Source organism: Nomia melanderi, chromosome 11 (assembly GCF_051020985.1).
Source record: "Nomia melanderi isolate GNS246 chromosome 11, iyNomMela1, whole genome shotgun sequence".
NCBI lineage: Eukaryota > Metazoa > Arthropoda > Insecta > Hymenoptera > Halictidae > Nomia > Nomia melanderi.
Genome location: NC_135009.1, coordinates 3142588 through 3162455, shown reverse-complemented (window position 1 = coordinate 3162455; position 19868 = coordinate 3142588). Strand labels below are relative to the sequence as shown.

The window sequence follows — 19868 nt, the reverse complement described above, 5'->3', positions numbered from 1 at the left end:
AAGCAAAATTTTTCTGTATAAAAATACATAAGTGGAAAATATAGAACATTTTATCATATAATGCTTCGTTTTCGAACATTCGTCGAATGCGTGTGCTATTAAATAAGAATTAGCTTAATGTGTCTGCTTATAACTTCCAATTTCCACTGCTTGTAAACGTCAAAACGTACGCGTTAAGCACACCACCGAAGTCGACTATTTCGGATATGGAAAGTTTTATCAGAAAATTGTATTCCATGTTTTCCACTTATTTTTTCATGTAGATTCACATTCCTTCTTCAATGTAATATAATTTATGAAACGTATTATATAGTAAATTGTTTCATTTGTTTTATTTTTAATTCAATTTAATTGTAAATATTAATATTAGTCGATCTTTTCCTAGGGTTATATTTGTACTTATTATATATGTCAGATACTGAATACTATCTTTATTTTCTAATTTTACTACAATGCTTTTTTTCTCATTATTGTAAAGTACATTTTTCAATGTATAATTAATTGCTCCGTTTTATTTGCAGAAATTGGTGCTGACTCTCAGCTACTTCGACTGATTAAAGGTATGAAGTGAAAGCTATTTTAATGTTGACACTATTTATCATTGAAGAGTTAGTATTAATAATCACAATCTCAATAATTATGTATTAGGTGCCTAAAAAAGTTCGCGTGAATTCTTAAATCAAAATTTAAACACAGAGAACGTTCTGGTAAAATGATTTTACTTTATTTGATACCAAAAACATAAACATGACTTGCTAATACCAATTTCATTCATAAAGTATATAGTGAAATACTGATTACTTTTTTTAGTACCTAATATAATATTAATAGTAATTATTATTGTGAGAAACTAACTTTTACTACATGGCCAAAAACTTATCAACCTGATATTTCTATCATGTTGTACAAGCTACTATTATAATTAAATATACCGAAAAACCGCAGAAAATTATTGAAAATGAGCAACACATAATTTAATAAAGTTTTGTTGAGTAACATGAGAATAGTCTTCAAATTCTTATAAAAAATATGATCAACTTGTCGTACTTACTGGTGATAAATACCTTAGAAGCAATTACATGCACAACACACGAAGTACGAAATAATGCATGAATAATGAAACTACATGGTATTCAATTGGAAGAGGCGAATTCTAACTACAGATGTAATCATTTGATTTCCGAAGTATGTTAGTAACAAATGCAAATTAGTTCAAATACAAAAGAACTGTTGCATTACCCTTTATATTGAAATTAAAAGTGTGATTAACCGTGACAACACCCCTATTCGTTAATTGTATAAAGTCTTTTTTATTAACAGCATTCGTATAACGTTATCGGAGCTCAGGGAGTCTTTACATGTTTTAATTAAAACTGTGATGTTTTAATAACACTGTTGAACAAATTTAAACTTTTTTTTGTGTCTTGCAATAACCACTAGGTGATTCTTATAGAGTTCCTTATCCTAAATACGAATCCGAAAACCAAATTGCTGAGTCACGTCCAGTTTTCGAAAAACATGGGTTTTTGTAAAAACGATCGAATTTTTCAGAGAAACAAATATTACGTAAAAACTAAAAACGATGGACAGTTAAAATTTGCCGTAAAAAATAGAGGAGAGTTGCCCAAATATGTAATTATAAAAATTGTGAATATTGCATATCATTAACTGCTTCTAAATGATGATCAAAGTTTAAAAAAGGGTAGGTGGACGTACTTTGTACCCACTTCTGTTACATTTCTACGAAAAGTGGGTTGGCTAGCACGAATTTGCTATGCACTATTGGATTCTGCAGACATTTCTCAAGAGGAAACCCCCTGCAGAAAGCGTGAGAACGGTTTTCCTTTCGGACAGGTTAAGCAAATCTCCGTCAAGGGCGCGTGCACAGAACTTTGGCACCACACGGCCATCATTCGCCGGCCATGGCTAGTCAGAGTCGCAACTACGCGCTGTATAGATCTGGACGCTTGTCACTTCTTATATGTATATATAATATTTAATTTTTTTATAAATTTTCATAATAATTATGAGAAAGCTTTTCACGATCGTACTGTTTTAAATAATTTGCTGTTTAATATGCGAATACACATATACGAGTAATATTATTATAATGATTAACACTAAAACTAACAAATCAATCAAGATGATTGGTATAAATTTTATTATCTTTCGATTATTAATATCTTGAAAGTACTAGATATTTATTAGTGAATTTAGAGAATTTTATTTTATATTATCAGGTTTACCTTCTTGTAATTTCCGTGGAAGTTTCTTTTCGTTTGAATTATCTTCATTTGAGTGAAGAACATTTGGTTACTCTTTAAATGCAGAAACCGCAGTATTTTCCTACAGATTCTTTCACATACTTCTGAATTTGTATACACATGAAAAAAATGTCATCTTTCCCTTAAATAATGCGAAATATAGCAAGAAAATAGAAATTATGGAGTTTCTTCATTTGTCAATGTCGAATATTAATATTAAATCCTTTCTATATACTGCTATTTTATTAAATATTCCAATATTTGTAAATTTACAATTTTTGAATGTCCTGATTAAACGAAATCAGAACTTCAGTTTAAAATTTGATCTTATATTTCTTTGTTTACTTGAGACCTTTTTTATTATAAATTATGACTTTTCCATAATTCAAACATTTTCACCAAAAAAGCAAAACAAGAAAAGAAATGTATTAGGTAAACGTAAATGAAAATTGCACGAATTGTCTCCTCCATACATTTGCAAATACCAAGTTCGATCGTCGTGGTACACGTACCGATTCTAACTGTTGCCCGCCAAATTAATTTTGGGTAACTGTTTCAAATGCGGTGGAGCTGGCGGTTGCGTTTTGCGTTAAACGATCGATGTTTGTAGGTACGTGAACTTTCATTTAAATGAAATGTCTTTGCACGATTAAAACGAAATAAACATTTATACCTGTATAAATAAATAACGATCGCAACGAGAATATTTTTCTGTCGAAATACGTCTATTAACGCGATGTTTAGGTTTGTACATTCGTTTATATTCTTGCTTCACAGAGTAAATCCAAGTTTTTCTTTCATAATATAAGCAGTCCCAATTTTTTTAACGCCAGTTTTATTAGTTTTATTGAGCTATACTTTATATTTCCATATTAATAGATACATACATATTTAAATCAGAAGAATAATCCATAACACTTTTCTGTGTCTATCAAATTTTAACCCTTTGTAGTCGAATGTCGTTATAATTGTTAACTCTGTGCTTTGACATATAAATTCGAAATCTCCAAATAAACAATTCAATTATTCAAATGACATGAGATGAACTTTCATCAATGTTTTATGAATGGAGTTTCTAAAAGTTCAAAATAGTCTGTTCCGCGGAAGATAAATTAGACACTAAAACCAAGTTCATTCGATTTAGAAATTCCAATAACTACAATCACTATGTATACAAATTAAAGAAGTTTGTGATCAAACGCCAACCAGGTGAAAATATGAAAACTGTATTTTAACCGAGGTAAACGATAATGCTATATTTATGAAGCATAGGTACGATAATTTAGCGAAGACGAAGCTCAAGTTCAACGTAAAATGTATACCAATCCGGCGCGCGCTTTGAAGCACGTTCATTCATTAACGCGACTTAAGAAGCGGGACCGATGTAACGGCGAAATTGAGCGAAACGAGATTAAAACTCGGAACGAAATGCTGTGTAAATTCGTTGCTCCGGGTGCCTGGTCCGATGAAAGGAGTCACCGTTGCGCGCTGCACCAGGAATTTCTGATAGTGTTAAAATGCACCTAACGAGCGCTCTTCTAGTTTCCGCGTACTTTTCAGAATTTCTGAAGTTATTTTCTTTTAAGCTGCCTTGTTACACGCAGTCCCTTCGATTGCTCGTTTCCTTCGCTAGGCGGACGGGCAGTGGCAGGAAATAGAGAAATGACTGGGCTATTTCTCATATTACTCTCATTTCTTTTTATTTCCTCCGATTGGAAGGAAAGTCTTAAAGACGACGAAGGTCTTAAAGACTCAGGGACTGATTTTCATCAGCTAGGATTTAATATCGTGCGAATTATTGTTGTGAAATGTGATCAGTTTTTTGGTATCTTAGTCTTACTGATAATTAAATCATTAATTTGTTTTACGTTAATCTATTAGGTGTATTGTAAATGATGTTACAACCGAGAGGAGAATGATTCTATAAAATAAAATAAGTTGTGAATACAGAATAAATTCAGTCTTTTATTATGATTCATTTTCAAGAAAATTAAGATTGAAAATTCATGGAGTAAACAATTACATATTGACAAATTATAACAAACTTTCTATTATTTTTATTCATTCTGAACTTCTGCTTTGTTAAACTTCGTACATATTTAATGCACGCCTTTTAACTTTTATCTATATTTTTTTTCAATTGAATATGATATATATATACAATCTGTTTATTTATAATGAAGTTTTCAATCAAATTTTTTTTATTTCAAACATTATGTTTGTTCATTTTGTTATTGTCTGAAAATGATCAGTGTTTCTTATATATTTCTTATATGTTTTAAATAAAACATTATTTTATAAATGAGAATAATTTTAGATCCACTGCTTTTAAGAAATTATATAAGAGAATATCGTTTCTTATAGAGTGCAATGAGTAAATTGCAAATTGTATGGATTTATGACAAACATGATTGAAATTTAAAAGAACAACAATTTCATAATACTTCAACAATGTTGTTATCTCACTAAAATCTTTAAGAAAAAACAAACTCTTTTTAAATTCCCCTTTTTCTAAATTACTTTCGAAAATTCTACATTAAAATTCGCAGTCCAATAAAAAGTATGTTGTCGATATTCACATATGTGCTATTATCGTTTTTGTTACAGGTGATTATAGTTGTTATAGTTTCACGTATTTGCTCATAGTTCACAGAAACTCCGAAAATAGAACAAACCACAAACTCCAATGCAATTTAATTTAACTCACTCTGCTTACAATGCAAGCGCTACCAGTAAAAATGCACTTGTATTTAATTCTAGTCTTTCTAATTAACCCAGGCAGCCGCAGTCCACTGATAAGTTCTCCTAAATCTTTGTCGCATTTCATCTAGAATTTAATATCCAGACCAATAAAAGAAACCATGCCTGTGCTTTCTTCCGTTTCACTATAAATTTCTGAGTTAGCAATACAAGCCATCGTGCTGGCAACAGTCACAAATTTCTCTGCATAGTATCTCAAATTTTGAACGTAGTAAAAAGTCAAGTGTTCTCCACATTAATCCGTAATACAATTTGGCATTTTTTTATTTAAACGAAATAAACCTGGGCATTTTCCAAATTAACCTGTGTCTCACAAAAATTCCATTTCACGTCCAAGTACGGTTCAGTTTAAATTTATAGAAGAGTTATTTTATAAAAGTAATTTAAGAAGAACTTAATTTTATACCCATACTTAATTCAGCTTTAATTATTTAATATATTGTCATTAAATTTTCAGGTTCAGTTTGAATTTATAGGAAAGGTATTTTATAAAGGTAATTTAAAAAGAATTTAATTTACTTCAAAGGGCGTGCATACTTAGAATCGTTGTTGTTCCGTTTTGGCGAATGAAGCCAAGACTTTTACGCGTGTTTATGAAAGCACGATTAGAAGTTACGCGTGACGAATTTACAGTGGGAATCATTCGACCAGAGCGGTCGGTGATGCGTGTTGCGCTGCGCGAAATTTTTATTCCCGGCGCAAACACCGTTGGACAAGCCCCTCTGCGTGTTTGTGCGTACGTAAATTAAAAACAGTGCCGTCGGGGTTTGCGGAATTAACGTTGTAATTGGATCGAGCAGAACACGGCGCGAAAGCATTTATTCCCTTTCTTGTGTAAGCGGACAGATATATACGAAGCGATTCAAAACTCCATCTATTTCGGTGAACAGTTATAAATTTCAAGCGAATATTTTTACCACGAGGGGATACATTTACTCTACATCGATTACAATTCTTCGATGTGTATAAATCGGTTTCCGAATTTTTTTCTTCTTTTTATTGCTGATATCAATCTATTGTTTTCAATTTTGGAAAAATTTAATATTTCACGGAAAAACGTAGGTACGCATAAACTAGAGATACTAGTTTGGCAATCTGTTGTTTAAATAATTTCTTATGTCATGGCTGCAAGGAGTTTTGATGGAAATAGATTTCTATTTTTAAAGGTTTCAAATTGTATGTATTCCAGTTTAATGGATGCAGTAAAAAATTATTGATGATAATAATAAGTATTAATCCATTTTTGTTTGAAATTATTGCTTCAGTTTATTTTACGTTTGCTACGTCCAAAAAGCTTCTTTTTTTTAACCCTTTGTACTCAAGTAGCCACTTTCAGTTGCCACTTGATTCAATGTAGCAAAATTTTGAAATTTAGAATGTAATCCTAAATTTTGTACAATTTATCAACGTTAAAGAAAAGAAAAATATACTCGAATGCAAAGGATTAGAAATGATTTTGCTGTACAAATATAATCATTTAATGATAACGTAAAGTATAATAATCTTGATGCAATAGCAGGATTATTTCACACGTATTTTATAATTCATAAAACGGTACAAGCTTCATTAATGAAGCATTGTTATAAAGATGAAGATTCGATAAGACAAGGTAATTAAAAAAAAATCTAAGATGAACTTAAAGTCAAGAAATATTGAATTATATTTTCTGCTTATTTTATTACTTTTTACTAATCATGGTTGTTACAAGTGTTCCTGAACATTTAAGTTGTAATGTATGCATAATATATTATTGGTTTATTGCATATCGGATATTGTGGAGAAGCAACGTCGGTTTTGTGGATACATACGTGAATTCATTTATTACGAAATTATTGTTATATTTAATCAAGTATATCAATACAATTACATGTTACCACAACAGCATAATACATACTTAATTATATAAACAGTAACATCATTGTAAGTGGATTTACTTATATATCCACAAAATCGATATTACTTCCCCAACAACCCAATGTATGTTCATTAAATATTTAATAAGCTATACATATAAATTTTAACTAAAATAGGTAAGAAAATGTAGTAAAAATTTCCTTTCTTATCGCTTGTTCGTTATTTTATTTTATTAAAATGATGTTGACTTAGGCAGATAGTTGAACATTTTGTAAGGCGTAATGAATACCTTTAAATAGTTGTAGCTAAGTATGCACGAGGAAAATAGTGTTCTGTGTTGCTATTAACTTCTAAAGAAAAAGTAACTTTCAAACAATCAATAACTGCAAATTCTTTTCACAATAATATAATTATTAACTATACGAAATGTGTTACTATGAATTAATAATTCTTACCAAATATAATTTCACAAATAATTATGAAAAAGCCAACCAATAGAAACATGTTGGCCTTGATGATTCACGTTGGCGGTTGGAGTGACCAAGGATTTCGACATCAGACTATCAGCTATGTTTAGGCTTCATTATACATACAAGATATGTACAGAGTTGCGTTTGCAAGTAACAGTTATAATGCTAACGGAGCATTTCAGTATGAACAGTTGTTGTCTTTAGATAGCGGTAATAATAAACACGTTTTTATATAGACACAGGCATGGTATGATGTCATGATTGGAACGTTGAAGCTAGTTATTACGAATATACAGAGTGTACGCTGAAGTAAGATGTAACACCGACACTTTCGAAATTCCCAATGTTTCTGAGAATTCCAACACTTTAACGAATTCGGACAGATTTTAATCTTACCAGCAATAAATGGTTATTTTTCAGATTCACTAAAACTAGTTTTTAATAAATTCACTGTACATAGTTCTATAGGAAATAATTTACACAAATATCTGAACTAAAATGTTTAACAACCCTTCCTTTAACGATAGTAATAATTTATGATTTGAAAATTCGAGATTTGAGCAGCCATTTTTCAAACTTACATTAATCAAGCAGGTGATTGCATTATGAAGAATTAAATTTTTCTACATATTATCACAAGGGAATAATTTTATGAAATTGGATTATTCAAAATTCCGAAATGATCGGGAACCCGACCCGATCTCGATAAAAATTCTCGATCCGTTCCGATCCGATATCTTCTAGGTCTCGCAGACATCTGCCCACTACGGCCCGAAAACTTTCGAACTATTGACGGTGGCTTCGTACGAACTAGCCGTCATGTTTTGCGAATTCGTAGCAGTGAAGGGCCGCCAGAATTGCGCTCGTAATATGTCCAGACACCTTAGATTGATTAAGCGGCAGACGGGCCGTTGCTCGGCATCAGGGTCGCTGCTAAATGTCTCGCATCTGTCACCGAGCTTTTCCACTTCCTGCGCGCACTTACACGGTCGCGCGTCGGCCCACGGAGTCCCCGAAGGATGGGGAAAACATGCCGCACGCCACCACCGAGAACTCACTCCTCTCCACTACATTCATAATCATTCTTCAGGCTGCGTGCCCGCCCCGACGTTCAGTCAGCCAGGCATCCAAGAAAATTATCTCCCTCCTTTGCCCGGCCTCAGTAGTCGCTGCTACTTTATAGGGTGAAATTGCACGGCGATGCGAGCATGTTTTAGTTGCGAAGTGTTTGTTTTCGATTACACGTGCAGCGAATATGCTTCTAGATTATACGAGAATAATAAACGTGAAATGAAGTCTGGTGAGTTCTGTTTTAACACGTTGAGTGTTAAGACATCGCACGATTTTGCCGAGAAAAATATACCAAATGAAAATAATGGAATATCAAATTATGTAATTGAATTGCGTTACTATTATTGCAGGTTTATATTGTTGAGTGTCACTGTACTAGGCAGTGTTACTTGTAATATAGGAAAGTTTTTATATACTTTTGTCGGTCACGAGAAAAGCAGTTGCTTTAGTACAAGGTTATCTTTATTAATAGCAAATTATGGTTATAGAAGTACTTAAATACTCAACATAAATTTTCGCTAATCTTCGCATCATTTTTGATGATCAGATTGTAGATCTTCATGTATTTTAAAGTGGAAATTACGCAGAATGCACACAATACGAACAAATGTATAGAATATTTAGAGCGTACTGTTTTTTATAACATATATTAGGAAAACTAATTTTCTATTGTATTGATATTTTTCTAAGTACATTATTAAGGCCAATGATATTAATATTTTGAGTATTTCTAGAATATAACTAGTGTATACTGTCAGTAAAGTTAATATCGTTTTAAAACAAATCAGTGTTCTCGTGTCTATTCCTATGTACGTAATAATAGTAGAATTAACAGTTTATTATATCAATAGCTTCTGAATATTTGGTGAATACAATTTTCTATATCTATAAACATTTTTCTTACAAGATATCTACATAATTTAAATTGAATTGCGGAAGGCTAGAGAATTAAATATACTTTGAAATGGAAATCTATTATAATCTTGCTGCAGGGAATACGAAGAAACGTTAATTTTAATTGCTGACCAGAGCACTAAACCGAGCCGATTGTTTAATGAGTTTTCTGTTATGGAAATGATAACACGAGTAATAATTAATATTAGGTTATAGATGGTTGCGAAACAAATTGTCTCGGAAGGTAGTTAGTTTCAAACAGATTTAACTTCATAAACAATTTCATTATTTGTAGACGATAATGAAGTTCCCGCGAAGTTGGAAATTGTTTTCTGATATTTAATATTCTGAAGAAAGTACACAAACTTCTTCCATTTCCATTGGATACAGATTTACATGATACATTTATTTCATTGTGCATTCAACTGTTATTAATACAAATAGAAATGTAGGCTCACATTTTGTCCATATATTCGTTTATACAAAGAAGAATTCCATGGTTTGCTAATGAGACATTAAAAATCAGAGCAATTTCAATTACAAAAATATACCTGTTGAATCTTTAACCTCATCAGCAATAAATAACTATTTTTCAGACTCAGTAAAAACTGGTTTTAAATAAATTCATTGCCTATAGTCTGTAGAAAATAATTTAAGTAAGTATTTGAGCTAAAACGTTTAACAACCCCTTTTCTTTTAACGATAATTATAATTTATGATTTGAAAAAATCAAGCAGTTGATTTCATTATGAAGAACTGAATTCTTCAACATATTATCATAAGAAAATAATTTTGTGAAATTATGTTATTCTGGTTTTCAACATTAAAGAGCATCAAAAAGTAAATCAAATTTTGAAAAGGAAAGAAACTTTTGCACAGTTTCCTAAAATTCACTAGATATAATAATGAAATCCGAAAACTTCAAAGCTTTGAAGCACACTTTTAACAAAGAAAATTAAACAACACCAAACCTGAAGGTTCCAATAAAGAAAACGTATTCGAGAGAATAATTCAAATTCCAATGATTTTCCAACTCCTCGTAAAACAAAGTACTCCCGGTTGAATCAATATTTTCCCAATTTTTCCCCCTAATATTAGTCCAACGAGCCACCGCTGCTGAAACTACACAAAATGCATTATCTTCGCGCGCAATCATAATCTGCATTTTCAGAGAAATCAACGAAAAGGGATTGCCGGGAGTTTGGGCAGTTCGGGTTTTCAAATCCATCCTCACTTTCGACCATAGTGTTCATAAATTTTCATTGGAAAGTAAGTTCCAAGGCCGAACGGTCCACGTAAGCTTTACATTGGGATTACCCTGGCCTGTTTCCCTCATTGTTTTCGTTCATGACGTTACCGCGGATGGAAAGCCGAGGTAGAATTCACCGTTCCGTCGAAGGATCGTCCGCTCGAAGTTTTCGGTGCCCCTTGAGAAACGATTGTTCCCGAGCACCGCGGCGAAAACCGCCGAAATCCCGCGTCTCCGTCTTTTTCTATTTAAGTAATGGTCCGCCATCGTTGCAGTTCTCGGCTAATGGAATGATATCGTCTTTTTCCTATCCCCGTTACACTGGGCTCGCGATTCGACGTGCTCGACCGACCTGTGGGGGTTGTATTAGCATCGGCCTCCGCGCAGACCGCGGTATCCATTTTCGAGTAATTGTTTCGTTGCGCTATATGCAAATGCCCGACGGGTAGAGCGCGCATTCAGCAAATTGCGGGCCGGTTTGCGCGAATTTTTTGCTCGTGTCCGTCGCTGGACCGCCGCGCGCCGCACCGGCTGCGCGTTTGTAATCAAACGGACTTGTAATGCATCGCTCGCGAATCGCATCCGCTAATTTTCTGCGTTTACTCTCGTTTCTTCTTAAGGGGTAGGCCAACATGAAGCGTTTAAAAATAGACATGGTTGATTCAGGTTTTATCGTAAATAATTATCAAGTAAAAAATTATAATTTTTAGGGGATGTATTATAAACGTTTATATTTTAATTTTTATTTAAGTGAACATGTTACAAAATGTCAGAGTACTTGCCATCGACGTTGTAAACATCTGAACGGTCTAAAATACAATATTCTTGTTAATGTATAGGTAGAAATATATTATATAATATATTATAGACATTTTACCAAGCAGAGACGTTTTTATATAATATATAGAATTTCCATAAATTGTATCAAAAAACGTTTATCGAATATACGTTCACATTTTAATTAGGTATTACGTAAAATTCCGCCAGGTTTCTATTAAAATTACAACTTTAATGACTGATATACATGGAACACTGTTTACACCATTGTGTTTTTTACAATAGGCACAACGTGGAATCCCGTTAAATGAGAAAAAATACCCACCAAAAAGAGACATTATCAAGCATCCCACTAATTAATTCCTAGTTAAAATGTTAACACACGTTACACGTCCCTTAAATCTAAATGAAGCTTATCCCCATAAATCGTTCCCCACCCTCAAAAACCGTCGAATTACCTGGGTTGTCCGATCTATTCCAGACATTCGTCCCGCGGCCATCGAACCCGAGCCGATCGGCGAGTAGCAATTTGCGCGAAACTGAGGCGCTCAATGGATCGGTTTAAAGATCAATTGAATCGTGAACGTCGTTCTACACGCGCACGCCTATTAACCGTGCCCGCATCGGGGCTCCGGTGTCGCAAATGCGTAAACAGAGGCCGCGCGTGAATTCGACGGTTCATGGTCGCCTGGCGCATCTTGCGCAGGATATCAAAGTCAGACTCGTATTAGAATACGCGGCGGGCGTCGCGTCGGTGCGGCCGTTTAGATGCAGGCGTGTGTATCGTCCAGGATATTGGCGTTCGTCATCGACCGTGGAACTATGGAGACGCCGCTATACAGACGGATCGCTTAAGGAACGTTAATCACGGCCGATTCACCGTGCTATTTGAATTTCGAGTACATTCAATTCTCGACGGGACGAATTGTTCGTATCCCGGAACCTTCGAACGGAAACAAACAGGGACCGGTTTGTTCACGCCTACTGAAAATTAGAACGTACCTTTAGTCGGTCGCTACGTGGCCCGGGCCACATTCACGGGACACGTAATGTTCCGCTGGAGGCGCATTATAACCGGTGACGTACCAATCCCGCAGAGCCAGCTGGTCATCCCTCCTAAGCTTCTAACCGGGGATCTTATACCGTATTCCGACAGTGACCCCGGTCCCGTGCATGTTCGTGACAAACCGTGCACTGATATCCGGACAATAAATTGTTCCTATCTTCATCCTATTATTCCTTAAATTATTATATTGTATTTTGTTCATTCACTCATTTTGAATTGGAAATATCTTATTGACCCGGAATTTGGGGACAAATCGGATATTTCTCATTTCTCAGTCTTTTGTTTATAAAATGAAGATTTTTAAGTTCTAACAAAATTCTGTTCACTGATATTCAGGCTGAAAGTGTATTAATAACGAATTTATGAAAAAAAATTCATTCCCAGTTGTAACCATTAGTTTTTAGCTGTGAAATCTGAACTAACCCGGTCTACCCTATTACATTTAGTAACAGGTTCATTTAGTATTAATAGTTTTAGATTATATTATATATACTTCTAGAGAACGACCAGACAAATACATATTAAAGTTAAATCGATGGAAAGCAATGTTATTAATTGATAAAAATAAATTATTTTTAGTCTTTTTCGTGAACTTGTTATAAAATAAAAAGCTTCTTTATTTGTAAGTATTTTTACAGATATTCTAATAATACAGATTAAACAATATTATTTCTCTTACTTTTATTTACCACATATGTATACAATAGTAATGAATAATTTCCTGTATTTTTTCCTACATATATAAATTAGTCTTAATTATTGAACATATTAGTACTGATCACTTTTTAAAACCTCTTTGCAGAACTCGTACGATCACCGAAGGTATGATTAAGGTCGAATGTTTTGAAGTTAATTATATCCGGCATGAATGTCATCCATTCCACACGCATGATTGAGCAATTGCTTATTTCAGCAATCCAACGAGAACTGGATCCATTACACGCTGGTATGTTTCCATGAAGCGTATCGCGTTATATGGAAAATTGTTCGGCGATGTCCTTATTCAACTAATTGAAATATACTGCACATATCTTTCTTCTTTAATAATTATAATTGAATGTAAGCAATTTTCATTTTGGTTGCCATTGAGCTTTGTGTTACTTGCTTTTTCAAGTATCTGAATATTAATACCAAAATTAATATTACTCACAAATTGAAATCGTATTTTTTATATATCTTTGACAAGAATGAAGTTTAAAATTAGAAATGAACTTTTTACAGTTGCCATTCATAACTTGAGGATGGTTTATTTTTATATGATTCCAATATTTACGTAGTTTCGTTGGTTTATTAATAGTACTTTTATATTTTCATTATCTTTCAACCAAAGCAAATACATTTGTAAGCAGGATATAAAATAGACTACTTAATATTTATTATGTGATATATTTGAAAATCTATTTTTGTAAATTAAACATTCTATTTCTAAAATTGTGTAAATAGTATAAAGCAAAATAGACTATTCGCCACTTATAATTTAGCATATATTTTATTCGATACTACTCACAAACCTTCAGACGTTTATCTCTTCATTTATTCTTCTGCTATTTTCCCGAGTTTTCCTGCTTTCTGGCTATCTCTCCATTTGCTACGTATCCTTCTCATTTTCTGTTTCTATCCTTTCTTCTTCACATATATTTCAGTTCACACGAATCCTGTGGCAATCTCCGGTCCACGGAATTGTGATGTTGGCAATACTGTTAAGAATACATACAGTTAAGAAATAACCCTCATCGTCCCGTTTGCATAGTCAAGGAACATTTAGTTTTTACGATAGAGAAAAAAGGCCCGGACACATTAAATAAAACCCTAACCATTCGAGACACCATAAAACAAACAAATTCAGACATTTTCAATACACAAAGGACGGCTTAGCTTCACGACACCCTAACGGTACTCCACACTCCTACTGACGCTACCTGACTTGACCTGTCCGACTTACCCTACAAGGCGTGACCACAAGACAGCAGATTCAACCCCCAACAACTTCATTGGACGAAAATATTTCCCACCTTTTAACATACACACGAAACAGTACACACCCTCATCTCCACAATTAGTATAAGACACACTCGATTGTACAAATCAGACAGAGTTCATCAAGACAGCGACATCATAGTATTAAGACAAGTATTTTCAACAACAAAATTTAGGGACACACAGTCCGATAAATCAAGCCAATCCTTGTTAATTATTCAAAACTTATTCAGTACGCCAGTGCAACCAAGTTAACAATAAATATCTGGCCTTACAAACCAGATACATAAAATTAACAATTTCTTTGGTCCATTGACCTACATTACACATTAACATTTTGGTCCTTCGAGCCGGATACATCCGGAACTAGTGCAACTAACAAACAAACTGTACTTGTGCGAACGAGTGAACCATACATATTACGTGTGAGTTCAACAAAGGCGGCTACTCCAATTGGTACAGCGGACTTCCATTCTGCCGACGCTGTTCAAGGGATAGGATCTTACATCTCATCATCGAGAGGCCTAAATATTCCAGCAGCCCAGGGGAACGTCATTGCCGAGCCAAAAAAAGGGAACGCAGCTACAACGTACAAAATCAAGCAGGAAAACAGAAGCGGAAACATCAGTGGTGATCGCCTTCCTACACAAATTTCCTATCTTCAACCGTAAGTCATTTCTCCATTCTTCGATTTGAGTCAGTTTATAAATATGGAAGCTACATTGAAACAATCTACTGTAATCCGAGGTCAAATCAAAGCGTCATTGACTCGCTTTAAAGCATACTTAGATTCATTTAATCATTCATCGTCTGTCACTGAACTTCAAAAACGGTTAGAGAAGATAACACCTTTGTACGAAAAATTTGACACAGTACAATGTCAAATCGAGTCGTCCGTAGAAGGTACGCCGTCGGCTGAGGAACATACAGATGTTCGCGATTCGTTTGAAAATTCATTCTTTCAATTAACCGCCTTAGCAGAAGACATAATATCACGATCTCAAGCACATCATACACAATCCACTCAAGCACCAACACCTATTTCAGTTATCTCTAGTACAGAAAATCGTATCAAATTACCGACCATAGAATTGCCCACGTTTGACGGTTCCTATAACAATTGGGTGAAATTTAGGGATACTTTCGAGTCACTCATACATAATAATCCAAGTCTGTCAAACATAGAAAAATTCCACTATTTAAACGCATCAGTAAAGGGCAACGCAGCACGTACAATTCAGGCTTTAGGCATATCGGAATTAAATTACACGCTTGCTTGGAATAGAATAAGGGATCGTTATGAAGACTTGAAAACGTTAAAGTACCATCATGTAAGATCAATGTATGAAACACCATCTTTTCCCAAAGAATCATTGACGGATTTAAGACATTTAATTGATAATGTTAACAATAATTTATTAGCACTAAAAGCACTTGGCGAACCAACAGACTCTTGGGATACACTCATAATATACTTACTCACATCAAAATTGGATATTAACACACAACGCGAATGGGAAAGGAGAATGAATAATATTCAGGGAGATGTATCGCTACATGATATGATGAATTTTCTTGAAAATCACTGTAAATACTTAGAAAGAATCACAGCAGACAAAATAATACCCAATAAATTCACAAACGAAATTAGGCACAACAAATTCAAAGTCGTTACCACACACGTAGCGAACTCGCATACTGGGTGTCCTCTCTGCACAGGGGATCACCAGTTATATAACTGCTCTAGTTTTTTGAGATTGTCTCCCATTGAACGGCGAGCAAAAATTCAGGATTTACAAATATGTTTCAATTGTTTCACAGTAGGTCATAGAAGCATAGACTGCACACGAAGCTTGTGTAAAAAATGCTCAAAGAAACACAACACATTGTTACACATAGATTATAATACAAACGCATCACCTCAGGTTAAACCAGCTCCCACAACATCAAGACAAAACACATCAAACGTAAACGCACACACTACCACAAATATGCACGAATCAATTACCGCTCAGACAGTTATCACGCAAGAAAATAAAGTGACAATGTTAGCCACTGCCTTAGTTTATATTAAAGATCACCGCGGAATAAAAAGGGAATGTCGTGCTCTTTTAGATTCAGGGTCACAGTCACACTTCATGTCGGAAAAATTAGCAAACACACTACAATTAAATCGTGAGAAAATAAATGTTCGAGTCTCAGGAATTAGCAAGTTAGCAAAAAACATCCAGCATCAGGCACATACAAACATAATCTCGCGTTTCAACGGTTTCAGCAAATCAATTTCTTGTTTAATTTTACCAACCATCACTGATAATATTCCAAATCGACCAGTTGACTCTTCGCTATTAGGGATTCCATCCAACATGTTTTTAGCAGATCCATACTTCAATGTTCCCCGAGAAGTTGATATGATTATCGGCGGGGATTTATTCTGGGATTTAATGTGCGTAGGACGTCACTCATTAGGACCCCGCCATCCTTCCTTACAAAAAACACAGTTAGGTTGGATTATCGTAGGAAAGTTAGAACTTTCTCCCTCTCTCGCGGAAACACACACCATCTGTCACTTAGTTACAAATGAAGAGATTCACGAACAATTAGCGAAATTTTGTGGAATCGAAAATGACACGAACGAACACACAAAGACACCGCATTTTTGCGAAGAACATTTTAACTCCACTGCCACACGAGACACGGAGGGGAGGTACACGGTAGCAATTCCATTCAAGGAAAAGTTAGAACAATTAGGCAATTCGATGCACCATGCAGAGAAACGATTACACAACTTAGAACGTAAACTAGATACACAACCCGACATTAGGGAAGAATACACTAAAGTTTTAGAAGAATACGAATCATTAGGACACATGAGCGAGGTCACAAATAAGGAAGAACCATACACATACTCAGGGTATTACTTGCCACATCACGCAGTTTATAAAGCAAATAGTACTACTACGAAATTGCGTGTCGTTTTTGATGGGTCTGCCAAGACCACGTCGGGGCTCTCATTGAATGACGTTCAATGGGTCGGACCCGTAGTTCAAGACGATTTAATATCGATTCTTTTACGATTTCGAAAACACCGGTACGATCTCTCGGCAGACATTGCCAAGATGTATCGGCAAGTTTGGGTGCGAGAACAAAATCGCAAATTCCACCGCATACTTTGGCGCAAAGATAAAAACAGCACGATCAAAACATTCAAGGCATACATGTGTGTATTTGTATGTTTCCCCACTAAGGCTGTACATTTAGAATTAGCAACAGACATGACAACTTTATCATTCTTAAATTGCCTAAAAAGATTCATAGCACGCCGCGGATTGTGTCACACCATTTTTTCAGACAATGGTACTAATTTCATCGGAGCACGCAACGAACTTCTCGATCTTAGTAAATTATTAGTTGATAAAGAACATCCTGAACGCGTTGAAAAATTTCTAAGCGAAAATAAAATTCAGTGGCATTTGACTCCCCCTCGAGCTCCACACTTTGGAGGATTGTGGGAGGGAGCAGTTAAATCCACTAAGAATCATTCAAAGAGAATCATTGGCAAAACTCGCTTAACATATGAAGAAATGTACACCGTATTAACTCAAGTCGAAGCATGTTTAAATTCACGACCCTTATCCCCCCTTTCCGATGATCCAGCAGATCTATCCCCTCTCACACCTGGACACTTCCTTACCGGCGACTCACTAACCGCATTTCCAGAACCTGACCTGAAGCATATCCAGGAAAATCGACTCAGTCGTTATCAACACCTCCAGAGTATGTTACAGCATTTCTGGCAACGATGGCAAGCTGAATATCTCCATCAGCTGCAACAACGCAACAAATGGCGAACAAAATCCCCTACTACATTTGGACCCGGGACACTAGTTCTAATTAAGGACGACAACCTTCCACCACTCAGATGGAGGCTGGGAAGGATCGTCGAACTTCACACTGGAGCTGACAGGATCACTCGAGTGGTATCCATTAAAACAGCGGAAGGCCTGACCAAACGGCCACTCACCAAAATATGTATCCTGCCAATGGATCAAGACATAGAAGTTCCACCAAATGGATAATCACAGGAATTGCGCCTTGTATTTATATATTCATAATTCAATTGTATATAGATTCAAACCCACACCGTACATTGTAAGCTGTATATATTGACACACACATTCATTATGTAATTTAAGTTCATCTCGCATCAACACACACATTTGTATGGGCAGTTATCATATTTTTCACCACACACATAGACTCTTTGAACGAAGTCGTTCAAGGCGGGCGGAATGTTAAGAATACATACAGTTAAGAAATAACCCTCATCGTCCCGTTTGCATAGTCAAGGAACATTTAGTTTTTACGATAGAGAAAAAAGGCCCGGACACATTAAATAAAACCCTAACCATTCGAGACACCATAAAACAAACAAATTCAGACATTTTCAATACACAAAGGACGGCTTAGCTTCACGACACCCTAACGGTACTCCACACTCCTACTGACGCTACCTGACTTGACCTGTCCGACTTACCCTACAAGGCGTGACCACAAGACAGCAGATTCAACCCCCAACAACTTCATTGGACGAAAATATTTCCCACCTTTTAACATACACACGAAACAGTACACACCCTCATCTCCACAATTAGTATAAGACACACTCGATTGTACAAATCAGACAGAGTTCATCAAGACAGCGACATCATAGTATTAAGACAAGTATTTTCAACAACAAAATTTAGGGACACACAGTCCGATAAATCAAGCCAATCCTTGTTAATTATTCAAAACTTATTCAGTACGCCAGTGCAACCAAGTTAACAATAAATATCTGGCCTTACAAACCAGATACATAAAATTAACAATTTCTTTGGTCCATTGACCTACATTACACATTAACAAATACTTTTGCTCTATTTTTCTTAATATCATGCTTCTGTTTTACTAACATTCATTTTGTACGTGTCAAATATAGCACAGCGAAGTCAAATAAATAGTTACACTTTTGAAACTAAAAATTGAAATGTCCATAGAAAACTTCACTGTCTACAATCGAATTGCGTGTCAATCGTCACTGAAAATTATTTTAACATCTCTCACAGAAAGTGTTTGGGATAAATCGTGAATGTTATCATTAGGGGAATTAATTGCATATGTATTATTAAATATAAAAGTTTACTTCTTGCCATTTAAAAATAAATTTACCTTCCATTTACGAAAACGATTGGCTTTTGAAAAACTCAAAATATCTGTCATTAATTTTAATGACTTTGTTCCATGTTTGAAGTAAAAAGGAATTAAATTAATTTCTAAATCGAATGCCTGTATGCGGATAAAGGAAACAGAAAGGAACAGTTGATAAAATTTGAAAGTAGCCTCCGCTGGTATGTAAGAATTATAAAACATTATTAAGTAGTATGATAAACTATAAAAACTATAAAAAGTATATGAAGCTGTCAATATTCGCATTTCTTATTTGG

The 19868-nt window shown here is 34.7% G+C and overlaps 1 long non-coding RNA gene across 1 annotated transcript in view; it reads left to right on the top strand.

Moving 5' to 3' along the window:
- LOC143175072 (uncharacterized) overlaps positions 1-19868 on the top strand; it is a 498558-nt gene that overhangs the window by 85236 nt on the left and 393454 nt on the right. Inside the window, exon 3 of the long non-coding RNA XR_012999692.1 lies at positions 522-560. This is a non-coding gene — a long non-coding RNA (uncharacterized LOC143175072). The remainder of the gene's footprint in view (positions 1-521; positions 561-19868) is intronic.